Source organism: Sipha flava, unplaced genomic scaffold (genome assembly GCF_003268045.1).
Source record: "Sipha flava isolate LNK unplaced genomic scaffold, YSA_version1 1_pilon_pilon, whole genome shotgun sequence".
Classification (NCBI taxonomy): Eukaryota; Metazoa; Arthropoda; class Insecta; order Hemiptera; family Aphididae; genus Sipha; species Sipha flava.
Window position 1 is genome coordinate 2,096,692 of NW_020272783.1, and position 19,667 is coordinate 2,116,358.

Sequence of the window (19,667 nt, forward strand, 5' to 3'; positions counted from 1 at the left end):
CCATTGTATTAGTTAAATACTCGTTAATAGTTTTAACAATATTTCTAATAAGTCATAAAATACATTTTTTATGTTGGCCGATTACTGTTAGACAATCGGTATATTCACGATACTAATAAATTTTAAATCATAGACCCTTTAATCGTTATAAGTTATAACTTATAACAATATGATACAGTTTTCGATAAACCTACAACCGGTGATTAGATAATTTCTAAGTCTAAATTTTCCGACTAAAAATTGTATTTTCTATTTCCTAGTGGTTCCTTCTTTAAATTAATATTTAGTCATTCTTAAGCAAATAGGTCGAATGCACATGTATATTTAATTTTTTCCGAGCGCAACTTTAACGTAACCCTATTTTTTATGATTCGTTAATATTCTCGATTTATAATATCAACATTTTTCGGTCATGGTTTCTTAATGTTCGTAGAACTTACAAATTGTGACAGATTTACTACCGCCTCGATCGAGACGATTTCAATAAAAACCTTTTAAACGTGTATCCTCAAGAGTCTTCTTATGCCGTACACAGATTTTAAGTACGTTTTGGTCGTTAAGTATTTATTTTTATAGCTCGCACACACGTTGGCCCACACGTCTTACACACCGTACGTACGACGTGTGTACGGCGTATTGGAATTTTTTTTTTTCCGAATCGCGGTAGGCATACCTGTTCGATGCGCGCACGGGACACGGGTGTTGTAATATAGTGTACCGGGTGCGTTTCGGTACGATTCGGATCGTATTCGTCGTCCGACTTCGTAATAAATTACGACTGACAAGTTTTCCGGCAGGAGGGGAAAAAAATCCAACGATCGTGCGCACGCTTTTTTCTCTCGTTCCGTTCCATCACACGTCTTCGTTCCCCTCGAAAGCGTTAAATTCCACCGCCGGCGCGCCGCCCTCCTACCGATCCTCACTCTCCTCCCCGGGCTCTCCCTCGCCCGACAATACGTCCTACTATTGTACCCGTCCGAATGCGGACCTCCCGCGCGCGCGCGCGCGCCACCGTAAAACTCCACCGACTCCGCGGCCGTTATTGGATCGTTCGCTCGCTGCGGCCCGGCGGAGGGATGGGCCTCGATGCTGCCGAGACGTACGCCCGACGTAAGATCGCCCCCCGAGGAAATCCGCCGCGATCCGACGGTAAACGCTGCGCGCGCGTTTCCATCTCATTCTCACGGTGCTCGATCCGTCGGAAAGTTCGTCTGCGTACCGGTTTCGTTTAAAGTTTAAAGTAAAAACTCACATCATATCGCGTGCGTCTCCGTCCGTCCCGTACGTTTCCATTTCATTGCCCGGAGAAGACGGCAACAACGCCTGTAACAACGCTGTGTCATCGCTTGCAAAAAGGTTAGTTTCCATACGGGTTTTTTTAGATTTTACGGAAGTGCTTATTTTTTTTTTTTTTTTTTTTCACTCCCTGGTCTATACCGCGGTAACGATTTAATAGCACGACGACTCGGGCACGCGACGTGTGACGCGCGTGCGAACCGAATGCGGTATACGGTATACCGCGACCGGGGCCGGACCAGGTACGCGTTATACTCGGTAGAAAAATTAATGTTCTTTTAATTGTTTTATTGCACACCACCATAACACAGTGTAACGCATCTCTTCGCGCGATCATAATGATATTATTAAATATTTAATGGGTCCTCCTCATCTTCACCGTGAACTCGATCGCAAAATAACAATGCATCTAGAACGACGTTGACGAATCGGACAGTTGAAAAAATTAATCACTCCGTTTATTACGACCGTAAGTTTAATAACTAATAATATTATGATTTTATTATTAACCACGCGTTCGAACAGTTGTTATTACCGTTTAACACCACTATTTACAATATAGCTTTTATATTGTATTCATAGGTCATTAAGGGAATATCGTAAAACGTGACGTCGACCACTTGCATGTAATGTGCAGCAAATAATAACAAACAATAAAACGCATATGTTTGTTGGGAAAAAATTATAAACAATTGTATTACCATAATACTGTTTTTTTTTTTTTTTAAATACGAATTTTAATTATAAATCCGTAGTAGTGGAAATTTTGAGGAAATGTTCAATATTATATATCGTTTTCATCTTATACGTTCATTTTCAAAGCTGTTTTTCGATACGTTTAAAATGAAATAGGCCAATTCCACTATTTCCTATTTTTTTTCTTTTAAACCAGCGTTACACCCGCTGTTGACTAGTATCTGTGTAATATATATACGTATATATAATAGGTATTTTTAATAAAATTAAAATTGGATATTTTAAGTATTCTTCTTTATGTACTTTATTTATTTACTATATGTAAACATGTTTAAGTTGTGAATTACGTTTTACTTTTAATTTATATGCTTTATAATGTGTATATAATGTACTTCATATAAAATTAGATATATGTTCAACGGCATACATACGGGGAGGGGTTGGATCCGTGTTCAAACCCCCCCAGGGCCAAAAAAAAAGAATTGTTTTATTATTGATGACGTCTAATATGTTCGTAGTTTCATTATTACGCTTTGAACTTCAAATATACAACTATACAAATATTATGATAATTAAATAATTATATTGATAGGTGTTTGAAAAGTTTTGTTAACTATGCTGTTTTTATATTCCAATTGTTATTAATTTACTGCAATGTGAAATTAAACTGTAAATTGGTAAAAAAGTTGTATAAAATAATATCTATTTATAACAGTTATTTATCTTATTTATCTGTGCAACGAAAAACAAAGATAATGATTATTTTTGTTAACCCCCCCCCCCCCACCAGAGCAAGATCGAATGTACGCCACAGTATATGTCTAATGTGTTACTTTATTCATCTTATGCATAATTTTTGGGGACTTTAAGTCTCAAGCAAACAGACGCATGATAAATAAAAATATATTGTAAAACTATTTAATATTTTATGTCAAAATTAAATTACATAAGGACAGTATTCACATTTTAAACAACGTATCCTTCACAATAAATTATGGTACCCGTAAAATATTTAATAATAAATGTATAAAACAATGAAACATTGTATTTGTGAATCAACAAAATATGTATAAGTATATCGTTCAAATATTAATGTTCTATAAAGGCTACTGGGGGGAAAATGCAAAGGTTATTATATTATAATAACAATAATTATCGTTAAAAGTAAATCACATTATTATTTTGTGTTACGAGCGAGCAAGGATATGGTAATTTATGGTATATAACTATAGTTCTATATATGTGCACATATAATATTATTATGTTTGGAAGGATATGAAGCACCCGAACTGTCTTCATAATATAGTCTCTGGATTTATTATATAGGTTGTTAATGCTTATTGTTTTTAAAACGTATGTTGAGTTATATTATGACTTTTTAAGTGCTATGACGTTTAATTGTTTATTATACGGCACTGAAGTTAAGCATCATTTAGTATCGTCATAAATGTATGAAAAGTGTATCATTAGGAATCAAAAATTATTGTTTGAAAAAAAATCAAAATACACGTGTGAAGTGTATTCGCCCAACATCTATGAATTACGTAAGCATACATGTATTATTTTTTCTCGCGATTTCTAAAAATGTAAATTTTTCCACGATACAAATCATTTCATTGTAATATTTTGGATTACGAGATATTGTAACTGCAGGCGAGAAGGAGGAGGATCGATTTTTTAACGAGTTTTTCAGGCCCCTTAGTGATGTATTGCGTCGTCTTGGTAACCATATGGTTATGGCCGCTGCTGTCACTATTCGTTTGGGGGAGAGATTTATGCGATTCCACAACGGCTTTTAATACATAATATTATAAGTTTCTTGTTATTGTTGTGGAATCCACTGCATTCGTAATCGCTGTAGACGTAAAACATTTTTAATGGAATAACATTCGTTTTAAAACCAACGCCTATGTTTAATAAAGGCAGTTCTAGACCATATTTATATTGTACTGCACAACGGTAAATTTCAAATTAATGGAAAATCGTTATATTCGTATGAATTTTTGTACACTTGCATTGTAATATTTCTGATTTTAAGGTCTGAAGATATTTTTAAATAATACTAAACGTTTATGATTCTAATTTCCACTTCGATCTACAAAGTTTTATGTTACTTTTAGTACCTACAAAATTACTGACTAGGTATCAAACTAATCTCACCGAAAGTTTTTGTTAAATATTATAACCAGAAATTCTAAGGTAGTATTATATTATGTTAGCTTTTTTTCAATTCATTTCAAAAACAATGAGTCGGTATAAAATTAAAAATGTATAATTGTATTTAATCACATTTTAAAAATAATAAATAAAACTATAAAAGTATTAGAAATATAGGCAAGTTAATGAAAATAATTAATTCAAGTTAAGTTAAGAGATTACAAAATAATTTGGTTAGAAGTTCATAGTTAACAAATCATAGTTACTAATTTCCTAGGTTTAAATTGAATATGGAAAACAATTATTAACACAAATCAGTTCGAAAAAATGTTTATATAGTTTTCAAATTGGTAGGTAGAACGTATAAAGAGTGATCGTATTACCTTTTTATTTCTTAAATTGTAATAAACAATTTGATTGAACTTTTGTAAGGTATTGTATACAAACGTATTACGTAAAGTATGTAAACTAAACTGTTCGCGCCATAAGCCGCAAAATAAATTGTAACGTGTTGTAATTCGTCTGTATTGTGTTATCATTTTCGTGCGATGTGTAGCGGTGCATTGCGTGTCCGCAGCCATCGTCGGCGGTGGTGATAAGCCTCCGTGTGCGACCGGTCGGGCACGTAATCGCGCTGTTATCGTCGCACGTTGATGATTGTTATTCCACGTTTTCAAAAAATTGTCGGTTATGTTTTGTAAAAGTTTCAAATCATGCTCTCAGTGCCACAAAGTTCATTGATTTCGAGTGTTTTTCTATTTTGTGTGGTGGCACTGGGGCATTTTATCTTCTTTGTGGTGTCCGGCGGCCTTAGCCTTCGTGGTGAATGTCGTCGGACCCATCTCGCTCTCGTTTTTTGGTCGTCGTGTTGTGCACAACAACATTATTGTATCCGTGTTCCCGTGTCTGCAGTCAATTGTCTAGTGAAACCACGTTTTCGTCACTCCTTTTTGTTTTGTGATTCGACCGTCTGGTAAAGTATCGTTCGAGGCAATCAGATATTGTCCAGCGTTATAATTTTTCATTGTTTGTAGTATACCAGCGGTCGCCTTGTGAATAACGTGGTTTTGTCATTTGTGTCATCGTTCGGGCTGCAGAACGGCTTTTATCTTCGTGGTGACTGAGCTTGGGTGGTCGCACGTACCAATTCTGTGACTAATTTTATTCATATATACACTGCGGTGTGCCGTCTAAGGCATTTTGTCTAGTCACAGGGTTGGTGCGGTCGCGTGGATGCAATCAGCCACTCAACATAGTCACATGTTATGTGAGTATTGGTCGACCATATTTGTTTAATTGTGTTAAAGGCCGACGGGCCTCAGCCGTCGTAGGCACGTTATTTTATTATTTTGCATCAGCCGTCGTAGGCATATTATTTATATTGTATTATTTTGCATTGGCCGACATAGGCATCTACCACATTATTGATATATATATATATATTTTATTCATACACTGCGGTGTGCCGTCATAGGCAAATTATTATTATAAATTGAATTATTATTATTCGCGCGCCATGTGGGCCACGTATTTTATTTAAATTATTTTGTGTTGCGTGCCGTGTGGCCGTATATTATTTATTTATATTTATATATTATTATTATTTACATTATTATATTATTATTTAGTGTGTGCCGTGTGGGCCACATAGTGATTTATTTATTATTCATTCGGTGTGCCGTTTTAGGCCAAATTATTATTATTTATTTGTGTATTTCAAATTATTGTGTGCCGTATGGGCCACATTGTTTATTATTTAATAATTAATATATATATATTGATTATCATTTTGTAGCCGCCATAGGCAACACATTATTTATATTATTTATTTTGGTTTTTTTTTTTATTATAATTATTTTTTCCACATATTTGGTTTTTATTATTTATTATTATTGTTGTGCCAAACAGGCAGTTGTACCTTTTTTTTATTTAATTATACTACCAGCAACTATTGTACCATTTTGGCTTTTATGTATTATTTATCATTTACTTAAATTTTATTAATATAATCTGTGAATTTATTTATATATATTATTATTATTTTTTACTTCCTGGCGAACAAGCCAGCCCTCTATTATTGTTGGGCACTTGCCGCGCCGACATAAACTATAAACATGGCAATTAATAATTTGACGAATGCTAATTTGTAAATGTTTATATATGTATTGATGTCTAAGATCATTAAGTTTCTTCTTTTTCTCCTGCTTCGTCTTTTTCTCAACTATTTAGGGTCGGTCACCCTTGTCCTAAACCTCCACTCGTCTCGATTTTCTACATCCCCTGTGCACATTTCAACGGCCCTCATATCATTCTCAATCGCATCCAGCCATCTCTTTTTTGGTCTTTCCACTTTTTATCCTTCAACGTTCATAATCATAACAACTGTTACTGCATTTGTTTCCTCTTATCTCATCATATGCCCAGTGCTGGCTTTAGATACGTTCGATGCGTACGACTGCGCAGGACGATAAAATTTGAAGGGTGCGCGAAAGGCGTCAATATTAGAATTAAATTTGATAATTTGTTGGCGACGCAAATTATCTACTATAGATAGACAATTTCAAGATGCGATTTAATATAAATTTGTTTATTATTAAAATTATTATTATACATTATTCTATCGACATGCAAGGATAACTATCACTCTATTATTACAAGTACTATAATGTTTGTTTTATGAATGATTTACAAATATATGGCAAATATGCACGTTTGAAAAATTATTTTGAGTATTTTTGATTATAAATGAGACTTAGGTTATAATATGTAGAATGAGGACCCTTCAGCTCCCAAAATTCTGCTTATTTAAGTTATATGTTTAACTCGTTTAAGATGGAGGATTGACAAAATAATTCTTGCGCCAAGTGCTGAAAGAGCTAAAGCCGGCCCTACATATGGCTAAATCATTTCAGCTTGTCTTCTTTCTATCATTTTGTCCACTATAGACTCTACGCTGTAGAGTCTATAGTAGTCTGTAGAGTCTACACCAATACTACTTCTCATATATTTGTTCCTTATTCTATCTTCTCTTGTCAATCCACTCATCCATCTAAGTATTATCATTTCCGCAACACTCATACTCTGTTATATTCTCCTATCAACCGCCCAAAACTCTGCACCATATAACATAGTTGGTCTCACTACATGCCTGTAAAATTTACCTTAGACTGAATCTAATTGAAATTCTTTTATCGTATAAAGCGAGAGACGCTTTTCTTAATTTCATCCAACCGCACTTAATCTTATGTTTTACATCCATGCCAAAAACCCCGTTTGGTTACCTAACATAATAAAGTAATTTTGGTTATAATTAAAATAATTGAATTTGTAAAATTATATTTTTAACAAAACATTTTTAATGTAACTATATCGTTTACTATAGTGTTTTTAGTAATAAATAAATAAAATAAAATTATTTACCTTTAAATATACATTTTTTCTCATATTTTATTTATTGAAATTAAAATATTTATTATGTTTAAGCAGAAAGGTCTCTCATATTTTATCATATAACTGTCCAACAATTGTTCTATTTCGCTTAAAACTTTTTATTTTAATTTCTTATTTTTAGAATATAATAGGGGATGCATTTTACTATCGATAATTGGTTATCAAATATATTATTAATATATTATATAGTAATTTTATTTAGAAAAATAACCAACATTTTTGTATGATTATAGTACAGCAGTATTTAAAAAAAAATAATGAGTAATATGATGTACGTATAGTTGGCCCCCTAAATCATGCTGGCGACTCCAACTTTCACAGGCATTTTGTAATTAATTTGTTATAATTTGCTATGTAGTTTTCAGAATTTGCATACCCACGTTTTTTTTTTCGGAAAAACCTATTTTTGGTTCGGGGGGCCAACTTCACAACAGCCCTTCTATTTTAAGCTAGCGACTCCAAACCTTCACAGGAACTTTGCAATTAATTTGTTATAATTTGCTATGTAGTTTTCAGAATTTGCATACTCGCGGTTTTCCTAAGAAAATATTTTTGACTTGGTATACTTAAAGCACGTCTGTATAACTTCAAAAGTTGTTAAAAATTTAAAAAAAAAGCCTTAGTGGTTTAATATAACAAATTAAGAGGTATAAAGAAAATATAATATTTAAATATGAGTGTTAATATTTACAAATATATATATATATATATATATATATATATATATATATATATTAGATTCATAGAATATTTCCCGTTGTAAGACGCTGAAAATATTCGGATGTTCAATATAACAATAATGAATTTATTACAATACATTTTATTTTATAATATATTAGAATCAGTGTCACAATGACCGTGTGTGTTGCGTGTGTCAAACGTACGGGCTAATAGCTCCAGCCTATATAGGGCCCAATGATGATACTTGAAAAATATAAAGAAAGCTAGAAAATAAAACCATTTTGTAATAATAATTATTCATAGAGTTTGAACAGTGATTGATTTTGTTTTGAACACACTAACGTACATCAATATTTATTAGACCGTCTGTATAATCGGAATTCAAAATAATTTGTTTATAATTGTTAAATCAGTGGTTCTCAAATTGTGTTCCGTGGAGCCTTAGGGCTCCGCTAAAGAAGTTTGGGGGCTTCGTGGGCAAATCTAAATTAATTAAATTTAAATATTATTATATTTCTTGGTTATCAAGTAAAAACACTTACACGATTACAATTTTACATAACTTTTTCATCTGATCAGAGTGTTTTAGATTAATTTGAGGAGTACTAGGTTTTTAAGTATCGGAGCACTCTTTCTGATCTGAAAATTATATACATAAATCAAAAAAATCCTTTTGCAATTAAAATACATCCCTTTTTTACTCAGAATCTAAAAATTTTAAATAAAAAATCGATTGAACACACCTCAATAATTTTATAACTCACTGTGTACACTATATTAATTTTAATTTAATTTTGAAAGAATAAAAAATGTTTTTATTAAGATTTAATGTAAAACGTTTTGAAGAAAATAAATTCATAATTTTCAAATAATTTCTGTTATGTTCCCCCCATATTTTCAAAAAGTTTTGATATTAGAATTAATTTAAGTATCATTTTTGAAATCTTCTTTTTATATTTTTTCCATGAAATCTGAAGTAAACTTAAATTTGTCAAAAAAACCAATACTACTTTTCATTTATAGAAATACTTTATTTATGAGATAGAATTCCTAGTTATTTTTTAACTTCGTTTTAGAGTTAAATCGTACAAAATTTTTAAAAATTATCTTATTATCTTAATTATCTTATTCAAGCAATAAATTGAATTATAGATTGTTTATTACTATCTTTTTTATGACATTTTTTTATTAATATATATATATATATATATAATTTTATTATATTAATAATTATAAAATTTGAATATAAATAATAATGTGCTATTTAACATATACATAATATAGATATTAGTGATTTATAAATTTATTGCTCTTGCATGGTACACTTCCATCCTACCCCTTAATAAACTACTGACTATAATTAAGAGTGTGGTGTATATAATTTTGAATTATAATTTTCTTAAGGGTAGCATATTTTAATTTGCTCCGGGGCGGCTACATAGCTTAACGTGGCACTGGGCGAGTAGTGCGGTCGTAGCACGCATGCGAACGGGGATGACATCACGACAACCCGTCCTGTAGGCACGCCCTGAGTGGATCCAGGTTGGCCGAGTGTGCATCGATCGCCTCCCACAACCGCTATGGACGGCCGCGGTCACCTGGGCAACGGTGGTCGGCCATTGCTGTGCGGTCGCGATCGCATCCGCTTACGATGGCTATACTTGCAGCGTCCTCTTACCGACGGTACAGAAAAATACCGACCTACACCACGATGGCGACAGATGGCGTCCCGTTCGTTGTGCTGGCTCCGCGTTTAGACGATTAGTCGCAACGGTTCCCGGCTGAACCAAAACAATAAATAAATATTATTCATATTTATAACCGGAGGCACATTTTCCGAACTAATTAAAACTTGTTGAGCCACTTCAGAACTGAGTAGAGCTGAGTGTCATATTTGGAAAAGAAGATAGCGAATCTTGGAAATGATTTTCAGTAAAATAGACACACTGAGGTTTGAGACAGTGGGGTTTTTTTTCGGTTTTTATTGTGACAACAAAATAACAAATGTCTGTTCAAGCCTTATCAGGTCAACTGATGCTTCCTTTTCCTTTATTCACGACAAGAGCAAATATTTTATATATTTTTATATATTTTTGTCCAAGATATAATCTATCTCTATATCAAATATACCAAATTTTATAAAAATTGGTAAAGTAGTTTTTGAGTCCTTGGCACAAACCCTCGAACACGTGATTTTCATATATAAGATTAAATATAGGTATAGTTCAGTAAACCCTTTTAACCTATTTCATTCATGTGAAAAACATTGGTTATCTGATAAAATTGTGAATTTAAACCATTTTAGAATCAATTTAATCACGCATACAAAATTTCATATAAATTAATCCGGCCGTATAGGAGTTTAGTGACATATACAAGGAAGAAATATATATATACATATAAATATTTGAGAATTAACTAATGTTCATATTATAAATATATAATAACTAATAAGTTAGTTATTATCATAATTATTACAGCTTTATTCTGAAATTATCAGATAGGTATGAATAAAAAATAACTCTAGATTACTATCTATAATATAAGGAGTAATATATAGGCAATTTTATGACATTGAAGTACGATATTTATATTATTACAAGCAATAAGGGTATCAAAATATATATCAAATATATTTATTATTAATTGTTTCCCATCCATTTTTAAAATAATTTTAATATCATAAATCAATGATTTCATCAATGATAATATCAAAAATCAGAAACATTATTTATGACAGTTTTTTTGCAAGCTTAAAATTATTTCCAAAATAACTACCGAGTTTAACAATTATCTGAGAACATTCAGAAAAATATGCTGTAATGTATGTTAAAACCATTCGGTAAATGGATTGCCTATTAAATAATGGAACAGTTTGTGATAATCTTTTGTAACAATAACGATTTCTAAATAAACGTTGCCCTTTTAATATTGAATAATATGGGCAATTTTTAGAAAATATAATACATAAATAAATAAATAAATGCTTGGGCTGGAATATTATTATATTTGTAGAATACAACCGGTTTCAAATTAAAAATTCATCTTCAGGTATATACAAATTCAATAAAATCGCGACTGATTATGAAAAAATAAAATCATAACTCATATACAATTGTCTATTAATTGAAAATGAACAGTTATAAGTATCATTTAGTAATTAGACATTGAAAAGAAAATGGATTTGAGCTATAAATCATTTATTTATTTTAAAACATTATAATATTTTATAAATAATTCAATTTATTCAAATTGTATTCACTTATTTCAATTTTTGTTCAACGTAATTATTTCTTCCATATTCTCTAAATCATGATACATTTGTTTCCCTTGCTTCTACTATTCTAACTGAACATAAAAAGAATGTTATGTATTTTTGTGAAAATCATTGAAATTTGTAATGTATGATCTGTAATATCTTAGAGAGTACATTTTTTATAATCATCGATTGAAAATTGAAAATTCATCTTCTACATATTTTAATTTGATACGTTTAATTGGAATGCGATCCACATTGGGATAACTAAATAAATGTGTTGGTGTATCGCTCTTATCAAAATAACATTCATCACTCTGTACATGGACTGTCTGTAAATTATTTTCATAATTTATCGAATTATATTATTTGTTGGTTATTGTTTTAGTATTTTTTCTACTATAATATCATTTGATTTTAATAGTGACATTCCAATAAGTAAAAATATATAATTTTTTAAAAACAATTCAATATCTGTAAGCATTTTTAAAAGTTACATTTTGTAATTCGTTTAAACTTTTAAGAACTGTAAAGTTCGTTGTCTATTTTCCATAAACAAAAATGATTATCGTTATACTCAGTTTAAGACACACTAAGGTGTTGGTAGCAGTCGATCGGTTTTTACAATTTTATTATCTGTATAAGGTAGTATTAGAGCATAAAAAGGGTCAATTTTGTTATGTTCGAATGAAAAATAAAAAAAAAAAATCAAGTCACATTGCGTAAATCAATGTTCGATTTAACTTAGTTTGTTAAATAAAATACATAAAAAACTTTCATGATTCATTCTATGTTTACTTAATATTATTATTGTCTCACATAACAACTGTTTTCAAGCTAAATAAAGCCAAACATGCAACACGGTAATGGTGAATTAGTGTAACTCAAATCAGTGAGAGCCTATTGAACACTATAACTTTTTTTTAATTTGTCTTATAATTATTTGATATATACTAAATTAGTGATATGTATAGTTTTCCATTCAATACGATAAATTGAAAAATAATTGTTGTTTTATAAATTTTGAATAATTTAAATATATAATTCAAAATAATATATATGTAGATATCAAATAGACACATATTAATAGTTGACAATTATCTTATCTTTATGCTGACATTTAAATATGTATTCAAAATGTTAAAACTAATTTATTAAGGAGTAGTATATAGGCAATTCCAAGACTTTGATGTTCGTTTAAAATTAATGTTATTAATTTTATAACAATACAATTTTCTAATCAATCATTATAATTTATTTTTTCTATCATTTTTTCAAAATAATTTTACTATCATTCAGCCATATTATTAAAATTATGAATATTTTCCGGTACCTAACAGTTCTTTAGAAAGTAAAATAAAATAATTTTAAATTTTTTGGTCGACGCTAATTTTATGCTCATTTGTACGTAAAAAAATGTAGCTCTACAACATGAACATGGGAAATTTTAAGAACCGGGGTCAAAATGGATTTATTCGGAATATTTTTTACCGTGCTGTACGGAGAAATCGTATTTTTACTCCGCACGGACCACCGTGTCTTCAACCTGGTCCGACGCGATTAAAGTACCTGCCTACACCACGTACAATATTTGTTAACGAACCGGCGTGGGACGGACGTGTGTTTTCCAGCGGTTACGGGTGAACGTAAACGTCGACCAGTGTTCGGGCGTGCAGGCCTACACGTATTATGATCATCGATATATATATATATATATATATATATATCTAATATCGTAAAAGTGAATACAAAAAAAAAAAAAAAAAAAAAAGAAAAAGGAACAACGGAAAAAATATTTAATCAACTATTAAATTAAAGCGAAAACAGACGTATACGGTTTTGCGTGGAGAACGAACGCGACCGGGGGCCCGTCCGACGTACGACTCCGGTGCGTGCGTGAACGATCCACGGGAAACCGAAGAAATGATTTTTTCGTTTTATTACCCTCCGCCGCCGACGCACAATCTGTGCCGTTCCGTCGGCGCGCGCTCGGATACGCGTTTCGACCGGCAGCACTCGCAGCGCAAGACGTTCGGCGTTGTCCCGCCACCCTTCAGCCGCACGACGACCGGGCTTCTGTCGGCAACACCGAACCCCGTTTCCGCGCCCGTTACCGCGGATCATATGAACGTTATGCGATACAATACATATTATTCGTGTAATCTGTGCCGTTACCATAACGCGCGCGCGCGCGCGCCGGGTAAAATAAAAACGGTGCACACGTATTCGTTGTACAGCGTAAAATAATACAGACGTTGTCGGCTCGTGTCCGAAATGGATTGCGAGACGCGCACCAGCGTTCGGTCGGTGTTGAACGGTTATCCGGTTCGGCCGTGCGCCAGTTAATATTACGCGCGCCGCAAGGATTCGGATTTAAAACTAGTTTCCCGTGCCGCGTCGTTACGTCGTTCGCCGCCGCGTTGTGTGCGAACCGGTTGCGCGCGCGGACGACATTTTACGTTCGTCCAATCGTCTGGGTACGATCCGCGTGCTGGCGAGCCCAGCCGCTAATCCGCTTCGGTTCGCCCGGCACCGCTTTTTTAAATCACATATTTATTTATTTTTTTCCTTTTCGTCTTTCGATTTTTTTGTACGTTCATTTTTTTTTTTTTTTTTTTTACCCGCACGATCGGATACACCCACACGTAGCGCGCCCGCGATACGGTCACGACGTCCGACAATAGGCGTTTTCGATTGAATACGTGTTCGACGGTTGTGCGCCCGCTGTTATAAATACCTACCGACACCGGTCCGCAGTCAAGGTTCGGTACGCATTTACAGTTCTGAAATCGCTAAACGATAATGGGTTAAAATAAACCCGACGATTAGGTACTTCTCTTACGGCACAGTTCATTTTCATTTTTAAGTACAATCTTATTTCGGTTTTTCTCCGCAGCCCATGTACAAGGTACCATGCGTGCACGCGTAATACATCGGAATGTGGTACCGGAAATAAAACGAACAACACGTTAGCCATTAAAAAGTAAAATAATCTCGAAACACGTACGCGTAAATATAACTCGTGGTCAGTTAAACTATTAAAATCGATATTTTCAGTTCATTAAATTCTTTTTTCCTAAACCTTATCGTTCCGATTGAATTTATAGACCATATAATGTACATTTATTCTCTTTTCGCGTTCGGGTGAGTAAACCCGTAGGCGCAGACACACGTGCGTGTTATATATTATACTTACGAATAAATAATATGTTGAGAAGAAATAACGTTAAAATTATATTACCGTAAAAACGAAAAGATTTTTTGGTCCACGGCAACGGTTTTACTAGAGAATATTATCGTTACGGTTGAAATACAACGCCCCAGTTGCGTGGATAACGTGTACCGCGTACGTGTATATTTATATTTAACTCGTAACTCATAATACTCACATGTATATGTTCAAGTTATTGCTGGTGCTAAGTAAAAAAAATATTGAACTGATAGGTCTGCTTAACTATATAACATAATTAGATGTGTACAATACATGTATAACGTCCGTAGAACGAGAAGAGGAGATGTAATTTCGGATAATAATGCGGTCAACTTAAAAAATGGAGTCCGAGTGAATTCGATTAATATCTGTCAATACTGTTCGTTCCTGTGTATGATATATAGGCGAGTAGTTCCTACACTTATGTATCGTATGCATTTATGTACGTATACATGTACATTCATACACATATTTATGCGCACAAAGCCGCCGGCAATTAAAAATAAAAATAAATAAAAAAATTAAAAATAAATTGTGGTCGGCATCGCTCGACGAAACGCTGCCGTAGAATGTTCGCAATCTTGTCGATAATTAGTTTCCCGCACTCTTGTTTCGCGAGATTTTTTTTTTTTTTTTGGAGAACCATTACTACTGTTTGTAATAAGATTTTGCAAAAATAATAAAAGAATTACAATAATTTAAAATTACAAAACTATTACGTTTCACTAATGTGTAACTCGTGGTTTAGGTGTTACGTTCTTCGTAGAATATTAAACACGTACGAGAACAACTATTGCTAATTAAAGTATTATGAAATTAATATTATATATTACATAATATGCTCAGAAATATCCAAGAATTACTCTAGATACATATGATTTGATAGAAACGTTTATGAACGGATTAGATTGCATTAAAGTAGTTGATGTAAGTAGGTACTAACTTGTTTCGTATAACTTAAAACGCATTTATTTTATTCTGAGTTTAGTCCAGGAATAGATACATATAAAATCATAACGTTGTATTCGTTGTGCGTAAGAAACAGAAAAGAGTTATACATACTATTGTACTTCATACTTCTATAAAGATTGTTTAAAATCTATATCAGTGCTTTTTAGACTTTTTGTTGTAATGTGATCTTATTTATTTAATCTACAACTGTTACGGTCTCCTAAGGTTCAAGGTGTGGACATTTTTTTTCATCAAAATCGTGAAATTAATAGGGCATTTAATTTCTTAACTATATAATAAAATTATTGTGCACAAATATTTATATATCCTCTCTCTACTGCAATGCATAAACAGCCTTCTAGTGGGCTGCTGTCCTACAGTTAAAGAAGCTTTGGTGTATAACATTACTGTTTGTATTCTTACAAGATACAGTGATAATTTTTAACATGTACACGCAATACGAGTTTGTCGAGTTACAGGAACTATTTCACGATTCATCTCGGCAGCATCACACTCAAAGAATCACTGATGTAATAATATATGCTTTGAAATAATAAAATGTAGGTATAATACTATGTAATCTTACTAATGTAATCGACTAGATAAAATCGGACAAGTCTTAAGTTATCGGCATAATCGTCGATAAGAAACAATAAAGAAATGAACCAGTGTGAAATCAGTAAAAATGACCAAAAATGTGGAAAAATCACCTAAAAATATCAAAAAATGACTTAAAAAGTAACAATCATCAAAAAATGCAAAAAAAATGCAAAATAAAAATTAGTTATTCGAATTCACATGCTAATGAAACACATTTGTGGCCAGGATAGTATCTTCTAAAAAGTTTGAAAAAAAAAAATGCAAAATGCATTAACTTCCGATCCCTATTCATAAGTATGAATATGCGTACTCGCATATTAATCATAGACGCGTGGGTACGTATGCTGTCGAACGAACATATTTACCTGTACATTCAGCTGTACAAAAGACTAATGGACAGGTACTCGTATTGCAGCAAATGCACAATATATATAGATTTAAGTTGCAAAATTATACAATACGACGAAATGAATTCGATTAATTTTACACTAATTGCGACACCGACGGTACGAGATGAAACCATTAAACGACGAGATCGTAAAAACACAGTGAAAAACGAACGTATATGTACTATATACGTACATTCCAACTACTTACTACGCATGAATATATTTATACTTGTCTGTATAATATATAACAATCGGTACCTTCTGTGTACGTGTTATTAAGAGTACAAAACTCGCATTGCCACCTTTAACGAAGAAATGGTTTTTACTCCGATTCATTATTCATTACAATACATTATAATACATGTAAAATATACATATAAATATATGCATGTGCATTGTGCATTCGCGCGTTATGATGGCGCGCGCAATTTATAGTTCAAGTTGTTGTATTATTTTTTTACCATTAACCACCGTCGTCTTGCACCGTGGTAATTACACTACCAGTTACCGCTGTACCGTGGAAGTGTTCTAAGATGAAAATACTATACGTATAGGCTTAAGCTGTGATTTTAAAATTGCATACATTATATTTTTATCGTTATCACATCTATACGTGTATGCAGCTAAACCAACAAACTATTTAACAGTTTGCGTTAAGTTTTTGGTCGGAATCCAATTAAATTTTCCGTACGTACAGTTGAAAATATAGGGTTTAGCAGCGTTTTCCAACATTGGGTCGCTATATGTAAACTAAAGACAAGAAAAATACCATAGTTATTAAAATATAATTTTACATAATATATCTAATATATTATATTAAAATTCAATTTTTTAGTATTGCGTTAAAATACGAGTATATGATAAAATGAATAGTTATGTTATTCTATTAAAGCATACTAAGTTAGCATTTGCATAAAAGTTGAAAAACATTGAGCTAAATTATAATATAGGTCATCTATATTATTAATATAAGAATAGTTGTTGAATAAAATGGGTGTATAAATGATTTATTGACTATTACATATAGTAAAATATTTAAGTCCGACAGAATATATTTGCATATATTAAAAAGAATATGATTGACATTTTTATTTATTTAAAAACATAATATGAGATATTTATATCTTATACTTAGGATTCTTGCATGTATGATTTAAATATGCAACGTCCACGTTACATCATTTTTCTCTATGCTTTGAAGTATAAATATACAAAACTTTAATAATTATTCCTAGGATTAAAAATTAAATTACTTATATTCGGCTCGTGAAACATTTTTATCACAATTTAAAGTATGATAATAATGTATTAATCTTTTAATATTCAATGCTATGTCAACTGTAGTTATTTAGTTTTCATTATAAATTATATAAATAAACAAATTAATATATGTATTTATTATTTAGTTATTATATCGTATATATATATATAATTTTCAAAGTTAGATATGTATTATAATATATATCTTTTCAAAGATATTTTTTTGGTTGTTATATATATGAATTATGTAAAATGCATACGCATATATGACCGCGTATAATGGCTTACAAAAGAAAGAATTTTTGTAAATGATAAAAACATAAGCTAAAAATAAACGCCCACATGCCAATGGGAATCGACGAGAGGAAAATTTCAAATGCTTTTAATATTTAAATTTAAATATTTATGCATTGTGTATAATATTATATAGTGTTTATAATGTATACGCAACCATATGTGCAGTGTGGGTTCTATTAAAATTCCGATCGTCACGTATATACGTGCTATTATTGCGTTTTCCTCATCGATACGGAGACGTCCAATTAGGATGTGATACCGAGAGAGAGAGAGAGAGAGAGAGAGAGAGAGAGGAGAAAGAAAAAAACTGTGCGTATAGGGTCGATTTTTACGGTTCTTTTTGACCCCAATACGCATACTCACACACACACACACACACACACATATATATATATACACATTTTAGAGTCGCATTTTCCTCTGGCGTCTTGAGCGAGCGAATATACGGATTGATTTACCGCAGCCCAATGTGACGTGCTACACCGCCGGTCATATTCCCGCAGGAACCGCCCCTGCCGAATGCGTGATTTACGACCCTTGTCTAAAAGCATTCGGGAAACTCGAGTCGTCACTTCTTCGTGTCGGTATTGGTGGTAAAGAAAAGGTATAAAAATAGGAATAGTATATTGAGTCGGTCGACCAGTAACAATACTACTAGAAAGATTTTCGCGTTATTAACTACATTCTCGTATGTTCCTATATTGATTAAACACATGCATTTACCATACATTTATAAAAATATCACAAATAAAATATATAATTAAAAATTATTATTGAATGATACACCTACAATTTGACAACTGTTATTAAATTATTTAAATTTTTCCTAGAAGCTACAGCGCAATGATATATTCTGTACAGTTTTATTATTAGTTCAACGAATGTCTTGAACAGAATGTAAATAAAATCAAATTTCAACATATGATCAAAATGACGGCATGTCATTTTAAATTAATGAAAAATAATGGTATCATGCGAAGCAATATTAAGTTAATATTATTAATATTAGTATTATTTTTGTTAAATATTTGTATAATAAATCTAAGACATACAAATTATAAATACTTCAAAATCGCATTCTAAATAAAAATAGATGAAAAAAAAATTAAAACAGTATTGTAAGTATGGTATTTGATGCATTATATTTATTATTATATATAAAATCGTTATGATTCAATTATTGTTTAATTTTAAATAAATGTTTTTGAATTAGAAAAACAGTTCTGTAATTAAAAATAATACTCATGTAATACAAATGTTTCATTAATTCATAATGTATATGGATTAATATAATTAATTGAAAAATTAAAATCAGAAAAATAAATTATAATTTACATCTATATTATTTTTGTTAATAAAACCTGTGTATCTATAAACTAAAGCTAAAAATAATATTTTTTTAACGCAAAATTATCGAATGTAT

At 31.7% G+C, this 19,667-nt stretch overlaps 1 protein-coding gene across 1 annotated transcript in view; it reads left to right on the forward strand.

Moving 5' to 3' along the window:
* Positions 1–1,200: 1,200 nt before the first annotated feature.
* LOC112681957 (homeobox protein Hox-D9-like) overlaps positions 1,201–19,667 on the forward strand; it is a 106,034-nt gene continuing 87,567 nt past the window's right edge. The window contains exon 1 of the mRNA XM_025552343.1: positions 1,201–1,356. The gene's annotated coding sequence lies outside the window, so the exon portion shown is untranslated. The remainder of the gene's footprint in view (positions 1,357–19,667) is intronic.